Below are 13,598 nucleotides of genomic sequence, written 5' to 3'. Positions count from 1 at the left end.
TGTTTTAGGTTTGCAAGGGATTCTGGGTAACAGAACCTGGTTGGAGGCAGTCAAGTCACCCCATCCTGAATTCCCCTGGGTGTCTAGTTTTCAGAAATGTATAGGTTTGCTAGGTTTCCCTAGGTGCCGGCAGAACTATGGTTCAAACACCACAGCTAGGCACTTTGCCAAAAAAGGGTCATTTTTCACTGCGAAATTGAGCTGTGTCCACATTGCGTTTTGCGCCGTTTCCTGTCGCGGGCACTAAGCCGACCCAAACAAGTGAGGTACCATTTTTCTCTGAAGAATTTGGGGAACGCGGGGTGGGTGGAAATTTGTGGATCCACACAGATTCCAGAACGTTCCACCACAGAAATGTGGGGAAAATGTGTTTTTTTTTTTTTACAATTCTTTAGGTTTGCAAGGGATTCTGGGTAACAGAACCTGGTGGGAGGCAGTCAAGTCACCCCATACTGGATTCCCCTGGGTGTCTAGTTTTCACAAATGTATAGGTTTGCTAGGTTTCCCTAAGTGCCGGCAGAGCTATGGTTCAAAAACTACAGCTAGGCACTTTGCCAAAAAAGGGTCATTTTTCACTGCAAAATTGAGGTGTGTCCATGTTGCATTTTGCGCCGTTTCCTGTCGCGGGCACTAGGCCGACCCACACAAGTGAGGTACCATTTTTCTCTGAAGACTTTGGGGAACGCGGGGTTGGTGGAAATTTGTGGATCCACGCAGATTCCAGAACTTTCCACCACAGAAATGTGGGGAAAATGTGTTTTTTTTAAAAAATGTTTAGGTTTGCAAGGGATTCTGGGTAACAGAACCTGGTGGGAGGCAGTCAAGTCACCCCATCCTGAATTCCCCTGGGTGTCTAGTTTTCAGAAATGTATAGGTTTGCTAGATTTCCCTAGGTGCCGGCAGAACTATGGTTCAAACACCACAGCTAGGCACTTTGCCAAAAAAGGGTAATTTTTCACTGCGAAATTGAGCTGTGTCCACATTGCGTTTTGCGCCGTTTCCTGTCGCGGGCACTAAGCCGACCCAAACAAGTGAGGCACCATTTTTCTCGGAAGAATTTGGGGAACGCGGGTGGGTGGAAATTTGTGGATCCACACAGATTCCAGAACGTTCCACCACAGAAATGTGGGGAAAATGTGGGTTTTTTTTTACAATTCTTTAGGTTTGCAAGGGATTCTGGGTAACAGAACCTGGTGGGAGGCAGTCAAGTCACCCCATACTGGATTCCCCTGGGTGTCTAGTTTTCACAAATGTATAGGTTTGCTAGGTTTCCCTAAGTGCAGGCAGAGCTATGGTTCAAAAACTACAGCTAGGCACTTTGCCAAAAAAGGGTCATTTTTCACTTCGAAATTGAGGTGTGTCCACGTTGCGTTTTGCACCGTTTCCTGTCACGGGCACTAGGCCTACCCAGACAAGTGAGGTACCATTTTTCTCGGCAGACTTTGGGGAATGCGGGGTGGTTGGAAATTTGTGGATCCATGCAGATTCCAGAACTTTCTACCACAGAAATGTGAGGAAAATGTGGGTTTTTTTTACAAGTTTTTAGGTTTGCAAGGGATTTTGGGTAACAGAACCTGGTGAGAGGCAGTCATGTCACCCCATCCTGGATTCCCCTGGGTGTCTAGTTTGCAAAAAGTTATAGGTTTGCTAGGTTTCCCTAGTTGCTGGCAGAGGTAGGGTTCAAAAACTACAGCTAGGCACTTTGAAAAAAAAGGATAATTTTCATTGTGAAAATGTGGTGTGTTCACGTTGGGTTTTGAGCCATTTCCTGTTGTGGGCACTATGCCTACCCACACAAGTGAGGTACCATTTTTATCGGGAGACTTAGGGCAATTCAGATTTGTAAAGCAACTGTTATTACCCATTGACTTTTGATGCATTACTGCCTTCCAAATGAAAGACATTGTATAAAAAAGAAGTCATTTTGAAAAATGACCGATAATTCTCATGTTAGCATGAGTAGTCCCTATTTCGGAAATGTGCAAATATCTACTGTTTCTAAACTCTATATTTTGTTCCCATTTCAGAAATACATAGGTGTCTTTCATACCAATTTTTCCATGTATACATTTTCCCACAATAATTGCTATATACCCGGTACATAAAAAAAAGCCATTGCAAATTGCTGCTCAGTTTTTGACTCTGGGTTCGTCGGGTTCTTGGTGAACCTACAAGTCCTATATATCCCCACAACCAGTAAGGTCCAGCGGATGTAACGGTATATTGCTTTCAAAGAGCTGTCATAATTAGAAGAAGTTACAGGTGAATACGTTGACACAAAAGGCTGTTTTTTTCAACTCATTTTCAATTTTTCCTATATTTAACTGTTAGTTTCTATAAAGAAACCTTGATGGATCTACACAAATGACGCCTTGCTGAATTTAGAATTGTGTCTACTTTTCTAAAATGTATAGCTTTTCAGGATCCATTATTGCTTTCATACCCATTTCTACCATTAACTAGAAGGAGGTTGAAAGCACAAAAAATAGCAAAAATAGGCTATGTCCCAGAAAATTGCCAAAACTGTGTAAAAAATGTTGTTTTTTTGACAAAAGTCTGTCATTCCCTAAAAGCTGGGAAAATGGTGATTTCAGCCACACAAACCCTTTTTAGGTCTCGGCTAGCGAAGGCTGCGCTTGCGCAGTCTCGCTGGCGAGATTGTATGTTTTCCAGTAGTGGGGCTTGAACCCGCCCCTCTTCTCCATTGGCTGGTCTCTTAAATGCTGGTCAGCCATTGGAGAAGAGCTTTGTCTGTCAATTCAAGCCCCATCTTTTTCGGATTCGGGGGGGTGTTTTTTCGCTTCTTTCTCTTTTTTAAGCCACGTTCCTTTTACACTGGTGGGCGTGTTTTTTAAATTTTTTTATTACAGGGACGTTCTCGTGTTTATTCGTGTCTCTTGCTGGGATGTACAGAGCGATTTCCGAACATCTAAGGTAAGCTATCTTTGTTTATTTACATTTCTTGTTTGCTAACTTATTTTTGGGTGCTTGTTTTTGAGGTCTACCCCGGCCAGGTAAGGCATCTTGTCTTTCTTTCTCATCTAATGGTTTTTTCTGTTTCTTTTACAGGTCTACCCCGGCCTGTGTCGTCTCCGTGCAGCGTCGTGCATGGAGTGCTTTGCCCGGTATGTATGATGCTGTTTGCGGGTCTTAGGTAAGCCATCTTGTCTTTCTTTCTCATCTAATGTTTTTAGTGGGTTTTTTTCAGGTCTAGCCCGGCCCGTGTCATCTCCGTGCAGCGTCGTGCAAGGAGTGCTTTGCCCGGTATGTATGCTGCTGGTTGCGTGTCTCAGGTAAGCCATCTTGTCTATGTTTCTCATCTAATGCATTTTTCTGTTTGTTTTTCAGGTCTACCCCGGCCCGTGTCGTCTCTGTGCAGCGTCGTGCAAGGAGTGCTTTGCCCGGTATGTATGATGCTGTTTGCGGGTCTTAGGTAAGCCATCTTGTCTTTCTTTCTCATCTAATGTTTTTTTGTGTTTCTTTTTCAGGTCTACCCCGGCCCGTGTTGTCTCCGTGCAGCATCGTGCAAGGAGTGCTTTGCCCGGTATGTATGATGCTGTTTGCGGGTCTTAGGTAAGCCATCTTGTCTGTTTCTCATCTAATGCATTTTTCTGCTTCTTTTACAGGTCTACCCCGGCCCGTGTCGTCTCCGTGCAGCATCGTGCATGGAGTGCTTTGCCCGGTATGTATGATGCTGGTTGCGGGTCTTAGGTAAGCCATCTTGTCTTTCTTTCTCATCTAATGTTTTTTTCTGTTTCTTTTTCAGGTCTACCCCGGCCCGTGTTGTCTCCGTGCAGCGTCGTGCATGGAGTGCTTTGCCCGGTATTTATGCTGCTGGTTGCGTGTCTCAGGTAAACCATCTTGTCTATCTTTCTCATCTAATGCATTTTTCTGTTTCTTTTACAGGTCTACCCCGGCCCGTGTCGTCTCCGTGCAGCGTCGTGCATGGAGTGCTTTGCCCGGTATGTATGATGCTGGTTGCGGGTCTTAGGTAAGCCATCTTGTCTTTCTTTCTCATCTAATGTTTTTTTCTGTTTCTTTTTCAGGTCTACCCCGGCCCGTGTTGTCTCCGTGCAGCGTCGTGCATGGAGTGCTTTGCCCGGTATTTATGCTGCTGGTTGCGTGTCTCAGGTAAACCATCTTGTCTATCTTTCTCATCTAATGCATTTTTCTGTTTCTTTTACAGGTCTACCCCGGCCCGTGTCGTTTCCGTGCAGCGTCGTGCATGGAGTGCTTTGCTCGGTATGTATGATGCTGTTTGCGGGTCTTAGGTAAGCCATCTTGTCTTTCTTTCTCATCTAATGTATTTTTGTGTTTCTTTTACAGGTCTACCCCGGCCCGTGTCGTCTCCGTGCAGCGTCGTGCATGGAGTGCTTTTCCCAGTATGTATGCTGCTGGTTGCGTGGTTGCTGGTTACCCCATTCCGTCTCGTGATCCTGTTGCAGCGTGTTAAGGTTAGTTATTTTGTCTTTCTTTTTGTAGTTCCTTTTATTTTTTACTTATGTTACTTATGTCTTAAAATTATTTTTTACTAAATCTTTGTTTTTGGCTGTGTCGAATATACTGTTATTTATTTTTTTTATTTTTTTGTCGTATCGGCGAGACTGCTTTCTTTTCTAAAATTGGAGAAGGGATTGTACTGTCGGTCGGGCTGCTGCAAGTTTCCGGTAAGTCTATTTAATGTTTAATTGCTTTATATCTTCTAGTTATAAAAAAAATGTTTAATACCCACACTTTACTACTCTCTACTCACTAACTACTACTATCAATAAATACTAATCACTAAAATACTTCTTACAACTGGAGGTGAAGTGGGTGCCACTTCTGCTTTGGCTCCCAAGATCAATGTGTATGTGTCTAGATCTATGTGTGTGTGTATGGTTCTGTATGTATGTGTGTGTGTGGCTCTGTGTGTGTGGCTGTGTGTGTATGTGTATGTGGCTGTGTGTGTATGTGGCTCTGTGCATATATGCGTGGCTCTGTGTGTGTGGCTTTGTGTGTGTGTGTGTGTGGCTCTGTGTGTGTGTGGGTGGCTCTGTGTGTGTGTGGGAGGATCTATGTGTGTGTGGGAGGCTCTATGTGTGTGTGTGTGTGTATGTGTGTGCCTCTGTGTGTGTGGCTTTTTTTGTAGGTGGCTATGCGTGGGTGGCTCTGTCCGTGTGTGGGTAACTCTGTGTGTGTGTGTGTGTGTGTGTAGGTGGCTCTGTGTGGGTGGCTCTATTTGTGTGTGGGTTGCTCTATGTGAATAGCTCTGTGTAGGTGGCTTTGTGTGGGTGGCTCTGTGTGTGTGGGTGGCTTTGTGTGTGTGGCTCTGTGTGTGGGTGCAAATGCAATAGGTCTCGCATTTGAGAGAGGTTAAGCTATTGACATTGTAAATAACAATGCCGCTTCTTTAAATGTTTTAAAAACAAAAACATAAACAAAAATAATGTCATGAGCAATGCCAATAGCTCTAACTTTAACAATGCCGAGACCATTGCATTGTAAATGCTTGTTTGATACTATTTGCAGGGAAAAACCCAGACGCTTTCATTTGCAGCCCTTTTTTCCCATCCACAAACCCTGGGAACCTTTAGAATCCCCATGATGTTGGAAGAAAAGGATGCAAATTTGGCACGGATACCTTATGTGGTCAAAACGTTACAGGGGCCTAAGCGCACACTACCCCAAATAGCCCAAAAAAGGCTTAGCACAGGGGGGGAAAGGCCTAGCAGCGAAGGGGTTAAGAGGAATGAGACTATGCCACCAAGATCAGATTATATGTAAGTAAATACTCTTACAATTTATTTACCTTAGAAAAACGTAAGTGCCCACCCAACCCCATTTTCCAATAATAAACTTTATTAAAAACACTCTACCAGATATCACACATATTGTACCAATATAAAATAAAATATATATATATGCAAGGATATAGAAATATTATATATGTTTATCAACGCAGGAAGTGGACCATCCCAACCGATTAGAATGGCACAACTAAGGCGGCCATTTTGTGAAGGGTAGCACTCTAGTGTTTTTTCACGACATAACAGCATGCTCATCAGGATGGACTTTAAATTCAACAAAGCCAATTATCCTGATCTGCAAAAAGTTATTTTTCCTTTTAGATAAACATCCATGACAATTTTGTATTCAGGATACTTTCGGATACAAACGAAGGGCCAGCACACAATTTCGATCATACAGGAAGTGTGGTATTTCTCGTAACGATAACAGCACATTACCGGCAGCCACCTTTGGTGATGTAACACTCCAGTGATTTTCTGTTTAGCGGACTTTCAAATTGGTGGCAATACAAATAGGAGCTCCAAACGTTCAAACAACGTTCCACGGAGGCACGAGAAGGTATTTACCGGAGAGTGTGCAGCCTTGACGATGTGAGTAAGTCTTGAAATACAGCCTCCCTCTGGTCTGCAAACAAAAAGACCACTTGGACTAACCTAATACTATATTCTCTACCGTCTTTCCTTGCAGTGTTTGACTACAGACGCCCTCCCCTTCCGTGACAGCTCATGAAGCCTTAAGTTCCTATAAATAGTGTATGTATAACGTATGATCGCAAACACAATTTTGTAACAATGAAGTGAAATACGTGTACAGAACAACTGAGAAATGCCGTTTAAAACGCTGGGCATTTTGTGTGTGCTATATACATATGTGTGTGTTTTTAAGTGTTTTTAACTGTGTGACGAGTGACTTAAAATCATCATTGTGCAGCACAGCACCCACTTTAAAGTATAAGTGTGGTGCACCTCGATCAATTTGAGAGAAAAATATACCACAGTGGTCTTTACTGCCAACTTCCTTTTTCCACAATGATGGTGATATGTTTCATACAGTGCATTACTGTGTTTTTTTGTTCTTTTTACAGGTCATAAAAGATACCAAATGGGTATGTTTTTTTTGCATGCTTAATTTTAGCATGAACTGTGGTTGAATATCGTTTAGGCACACGGATTACATATAAATAATGTGTGAGTGAAGTAGGGATCACGCATGGTCCTGAAGAGAAAGCCATGGGGATGGCTTTTGAAACATGTTAACCAAGTAGGAGGCAACTCATAACAATATACCCCCTACGTCTCCCCAATTTTTAATGTTTCCAGCTAGGGAAGCGCATAAAGTTTATTTTTTCCACTAGCCAGGTAACTTTTACATTTGCACCACTATCTTTCCTGACCCTACCACTTCTACCTATGCACTACACATAGTCCTTTCACTTAATTAAGTGCTCCCGCATCTTCGTAGGTTTCAGCACGCCCCACCCCGTAGAGGGACAGGAAGACCCCCATGATGAAGCATGACACTGGGGGATTTTTAGTGTGTGAGGAGTATTTTAAAAACACATAGGGCCATATGTAGGTAATTTCAATTTACCGATTCTTAAATACCGAATTTTACCGATTCGGTATTTAAGAATCGGTAAATAGAATGTAGGTAAAAAATCGGTAAATTTCATTCCTATGGCCCTGGAGGCCCATAGGAATGAATGGGAAGCCATTCACTATTACCGATTCGGTAAATACCGAATCGGTAATAGGGGGAGCATATTCAAGGGTGGCAGGGTGTCACATTGACACCCTGTTGCACCCCTGAATCGTGCATGTGTGCACATGTGGCACACATACATGCCCTAAGGGCATGTATGTCTGCCACATGGCACTTTTAAAAAAGCACAAAATTGCTTTTGAAAAGGTAGTCGGTATTTACCATCAACTTGTAGTTGGTGGTAAATAACGAATCCTTAAACCAAAAATGCACTCACTTGAGTGCTCCCTACATAGGATTTAAGGATTCGGTAATTTACCGATTCGGTATTTTACCGATTTCTTAAAATACCGATTCGGTAAATTACCGAATCCTTAAAACCTGCCTCCTACATTAGAAAGGGCTAAATACCGCTCGGTAACGGGAAAATTACCGATTTTCGGCCGTTACCGACCGGTATTTAGCTATCTACATATGGCCCATAGTGTTTCCCATGACAAGTTCTTGGGTTTAACACAATTTTCCCACCACCATCGTTATAACTTTCCAAACAAGGAAGGATATATTGAAAAGTGGTGGAATCTTTTTGTTGAAGTAACATTGATCGTAAAGCCTAGACTGTGAAGGAAATGTATGGGAATCTACATGTGAGCTTGGTATTGCTGGTGTGTTGGTGCTCTTGATGATTAGCCAATCATCTTGGTGAGGGAAGATTGGATGCCACTCCTTCAGAGGTGAGCGGCTATTACATACAGCCAGACACTTGGTAAACACCCTTGGGCTTCTAGTGACCCCGAACAGCAGTAGTTTGAATTGATAATGTTGACAAGTCGTCCCAATCCTCAGATATTTTCGATGTGCAGGGTGCATTGGTATATGGAAGTAGGTATTCTTCAGATCGAGGGTGGTCAAGAAGTCAACTTGGGGTAGAAGAAGGATGACATCCTGAAGGGTTACCATGTGAAAGTGCTCCAACAGGATGTGCCTGAGGAAGCTGTCCATTTTGGGGATTAGAAAGTATAGAGAGTACACCCCCTTACCACTGTTTTGTAGCGGTACTGGTTCTATGGCCCCCTTGTTGAGTAATGCGTGCATATCCTGTTGAAGCAGATGCTGGTGTTCCAGGAAGTGTCTGTCTCTGTGTGGGGGAACGTATGGAGGTATTTGTGTGAGTTCTAAGCAATACCCTTCCTGTATAATGTCCAGTACCCACTGTTCGGAGGTGATTTCTGCCCAAGGCGGCAAGAACCCCTCTAACGTTCACCCAACAGGTGTTACATGGTCGTGGAAGGAGAAGAGAGTCAAATGTTTAGGAGAGGCGGTCCCTATCCCTGCCATTTCCCTTTTTATAATGTAAAGACAAAGACCCACTGCGGAGGGGTAACAGTTCCTCTAGGCAGGGAAAAAAATGTAATGTAAACACCTAGGGCAACTCATGTATATTAAAAATTAAAATAATGTAACTTTACATGGACATATGGGGACGACAACAAAATATTAAGAAAATATACAAGCATTTTATTTAACCCCTTCGCTGCGGCGCGAATTCCGCCGCAGCGCTTGAGGGGTGAGCGCAGCGCCGCCATGCTCATGACGGAACCACGCCATCATGAGTCACGGGCGAGCTGTGCTCATGACAGCGTGGTTCCGTCACGACTCCGCCCACTCTCTATTTCGCCCGCACAGGCGGGGAATTAGAGCCGCGTGGGAGGAGCGGCCGCCAACGGCCGCAGCATGACGGAACCACGCCGTCATGAGCACACGCCGCCCGTGGCTCATGACGGCGTGGTTCCATCATGAGCGCACAAGGGGTTAAACAATGCAATATAAATATTAAATTATATAGTTCACATCCACACTCCAGTCATATCTGCATTCACTCTGAAATCATTCAAAACAAGGTACATTGACAAAACAATGACACCGAAGTTATGATGAACTGATGATGTTTTGTGTTTCCTAATTTATAATACACACTTAATCAAAGTAAAGAGACTGGTCAAAAACACAGGAAATTAAATAATCAAATAACAATTAGTGGCTTGGTAAACAAATTTCTTTCACCAAATTTCTATCTCTTTCTACGCGCGTTTCGTCACTAAAATGCCTTCTTCAGGAAAAGTCACAAAGACCACTAAAGATATGATTAAGACAGTAGAAGGTCTTCCCTTCAATGCTAGAACAAAGACTCTTGTCACACTTGACTCTATAGAAATATTCCACAATGGGAAGCTTTAAAAGCAGTACATTGGTTTATTGAGCAATACCACATTGATTGCTCCCCTACTTTTATTGCAGATATCTTACAAGTAGTTTTAGAAGACAACACCTTTGAGTTTAACAGCAGTCTTTATCGGCAAATCAAAGGAGTCCGCATGGGAGCATCGGGTGCTCCCACAGTAGCCAATATCTACATGGCTCATTTTGAGCAGAGATTTATCTACAATGAGGTAGCACCATATTTTTAGTCCATCACCCATTGGGTACGCTATATTGACGATGTCTTCTTCATCTGGTGTGGTGAATCAGACACTCTTACTGAATTTCTTGACTGGATCAATCAGTGCGACAATTATTTGAAATTTACTGCTCACAGTAGTAATCAGAAGATAGAGTTCTTATCATTGAAATAAGAGATTGCAATTATCAACTCAAAGTGGATTTTATGTAAAACCTACAGCTAGGTACACACTGTTGCATTTTAGCAGCTACCATCCGAAAGCTCATATAGAAAGTATCCCGCTAGGACAGTTCCTCCGCCTCAGGCGGAACTGCCCTAACTTGCTAACTTGAAAGATTGTGATTTCAGATCTATTATAATAAAAACCAAGTTCATCACTAGAGGTTACCTTAGAAGATTGGTGCGTGAGTCCTACAAATGTGCCCGTTTTTATGACAGAGATCATCTTCTCCATAATCAACCATCCAAAAGGGAATCTAAACTGGTGTGCATCACCAGTCGCTCTATCCTTAATCACCAGGTTCGCCAGATCATATGTGCCAATTGGCACATTTTGAACACAAATATGGAACAGGGTAAGATCATACCTCGTCCCATGTTTGCTCATAGGCACAATAAGAATCTTAAGGACCATGTAGTTCATTCCCGTATGAATACAAACGCACCATATATACAGAAGACATTTGCTAGACAAAAGGCAGTTGTAGGAAATCACAAATGCACTCAGTGTAAAGCATGCGATACGGTGATTGTGACTGATTCTTTTGAATACAATACACATCACATAACTCTCAAGACATTCACGAATTTCAAAACAAAAAAATATCTATTTTTTGTTGTGCCCTTGTAAGCTTGGGTATGTGGGTGAATCTTCTCGGTCTTTAGCCACAGGCCTCACTGAGCACCGCTCTGCAATACGTACTAAAAAAACTGATGCCCCCCTTGTGAGACATTATCTCTAGCTGGGACATAAACCTGAAGACATAGATTGTTTTATTTTTGAGAAAATTGATAGCAAACCTGGTTACAATCCAAATGAAGAAAACGCAGAGAAGTATATTGGATTTTTAAATTAGATACTTTTCCACATGGTTTGAATCAAAAAATCCCATGGTAACAGGTTATATGTTACAATGTAGGTTAATCTATACTAGACCACTGCATTATGGTTTATGTAGTGGCGGAGTGCTCCATGTATGCATTGTCATCGGCACTCGGAGGCTTCATTATCCAGTTACATTATTCCTCACTTGCTCTGCTATCTGCTTCCTTTATATCATGCTGCGATATAGTTTTCGGGGAGAGTTTCCCTGCTATTATTCTGTATTGTTTACTTTATTTTTTTTATTTTAGGCTCTACTCCATCAAGCCTTACGGTTTTATTATTTTCAAATATTTTTCATTATGCTTCCTTTTTGGTATTTTTCTAGTTGTTATATTTTGGCCGCCGTAAGGCTCACGATTTCCTGTGTTTAAGGTATTAGATGTTAGGGTTTTTTATTAAAATTTTTTTTTTCACATTAGCTTATAATTTTCCTGTTTCACGTAATTCATGTCCCTATTTTTCAATTCTTTTGACATATTCCATCATGGCCGCCATTGTAGTTACAATCTTGTGTAGACATACTCTTTCATGTGATTGGTCCACATAGTGTGCGTGGTTGTCCATCTCCGCATTTTATTGATTCGGTTTCGGCATGGTTTCTTCTGTTCAGATGGCGTTCAGCTGCTGAGCATGCTACTCTTGGCTCCCGATCAAGTTGCATCCCAAGTAAGTTACCCCAATAATTAGTTTTTCTGAATAAACTTTAAATCTTTGGGATGCCTGCAGAAAGTTTTTTCTTATACCCGTTTTCTCTGCATTACAGATTCATCATTGTTATATCTGTTCATGCCCAAAATTATCGGCAATAGGATTTGGTATTACATATCAGGTGAGTTCATAGTTCTTCCTGTCAATATGGATTTGTTCTTTCAAACGTTTCATCCTGGGTAAGCCTTGTTATTGTATTTGTTAGGCATCCGCATGTACTGTGCCCCAAATACTTGCTCAAGTCTGTCTGTGTCTTATGCCGCCTTGCGGGGGTCATTCATGTAAGGTCTATTCCACCTTACCTTGGTCAATACAGGGAGCCCGGGTGCATAGGCATAGGGGTGAAGTGTAGTTGGAAAACTCCGTAGACAACCAATGAAGGATTATGGAAGTACATCAGCTACAGCGTTTCGTGGACCAGGCCGGTGGACAAAGAATTCATACGAGAAGAGCCTGAAAGCAGAGAGGACAGAGTCCAATCCACCCGGAGGTGACCAGCAGGCACAGGTGCACAAACCCTGCCATGGTTGAAGGTTCTTTGCGTAGCACAAAGTGGAAGAAACAGCGACTGTGGAGACCAGGAGACGTTCTAGGAGCCTTTCACGAGCTGTTCCATGCTGGTCGATGAGTGCAGGAAGATCAGTGGGCGCAGGACCACCAACAAGCCTTGGCAAATGCAAACAACGGTTCGCGGGGAAGGTGCTAAGTTGCCGACCACCAAAGTCTGTGGGACTAACCCAGCAGGGGTAAGTCAGGGCCAGCCCTCAGCACGCAGGAGAGAAGAAGGAATCGATGGAGCCCCTTCGAGGACCCTCTAACAGCAGGCACAAGAGGTCGCAAGGAAGCCCCAGCAGCACACAGGAGATGAAGGCCCATGATGCAGAGGATGCAGGCAGGACCACATGCTTGGAGCTGTGCAGTGCTGAAGGCAGGGGCTGCTTGAAGATCTTCGGTGGAAGTAGCTAACAAGCCTTTGTAATGCCAATCAGATGCAGTGCACAAAGAGGCGGTCTATGTTGGCTGGAGATGGATTACAGTCTACCAACTTGCAGGGAGGACTGGTCAGGCCTCTAGAGAACCAACAAACCACAACCTGTGTTTCAGATCTGGGCGATGTTTGTGGGACAACAGGATCAGCAAAATGGTTGTTGACATTGAGGTGCTTGCAGATGCAGGGAAGTGACTCCTTCACTTCAAGGGAGATTCCTTCAGGCTAGGATGCAGGCTGAGTCTTTGGTGACTCAGAGGATACATAGCCATGGTGTTGCAGATTGTTAGAACTGGGGTCCCTGCACCCTCCCACCTGAAGTGGTGCCCCCAGAAGACAAACTGGTAGGGACACTGATTACAGTTGTCCTTCGCTCCAGGTCAGGCAACACCTGCACCTGGCTTCCCAACCCATGGACCAACCCCTGAGGCTGAATGCTTGCCTGGCAAAACAGGACTTCCTGGGGAGTACATATACCCTCCCCGAGGGTGACACATAACTCATGTGTCGTGTGACAGTCTGCCTGGCGCAGATCTCCTGACTCCTGTCCATCTGACAGTGTGTGAAAATCCCCCAGGACAGAAGTGGTGTCACCATGGTCACTCCTTGGGGACTCAGCCCTTCTGGCTGGCCCCTGACCCACTGGTTCTTCCACTGGGGACTCTTTCCCCCTCTCACCCCTCAATCTGGACTTCTGTACCCTCCACTTAGGAGTGGCACTGCCAGACACCAGAACTGATGGGAGTCTGATTACAGACTCTCCCAGTTCACCAGACACTAGTGGATCCCCCTCAACGGGCGGCCCGTCAGGACAGACTAGGTTCTCTACCTGGTGTTCCCTTAAG

This window comes from Triturus cristatus, chromosome 1_2, assembly GCF_964204655.1.
Source record: "Triturus cristatus chromosome 1_2, aTriCri1.1, whole genome shotgun sequence".
NCBI classification, from domain to species: Eukaryota; Metazoa; Chordata; class Amphibia; order Caudata; family Salamandridae; genus Triturus; species Triturus cristatus.
Note: the sequence above shows the minus strand (reverse complement) of the source record.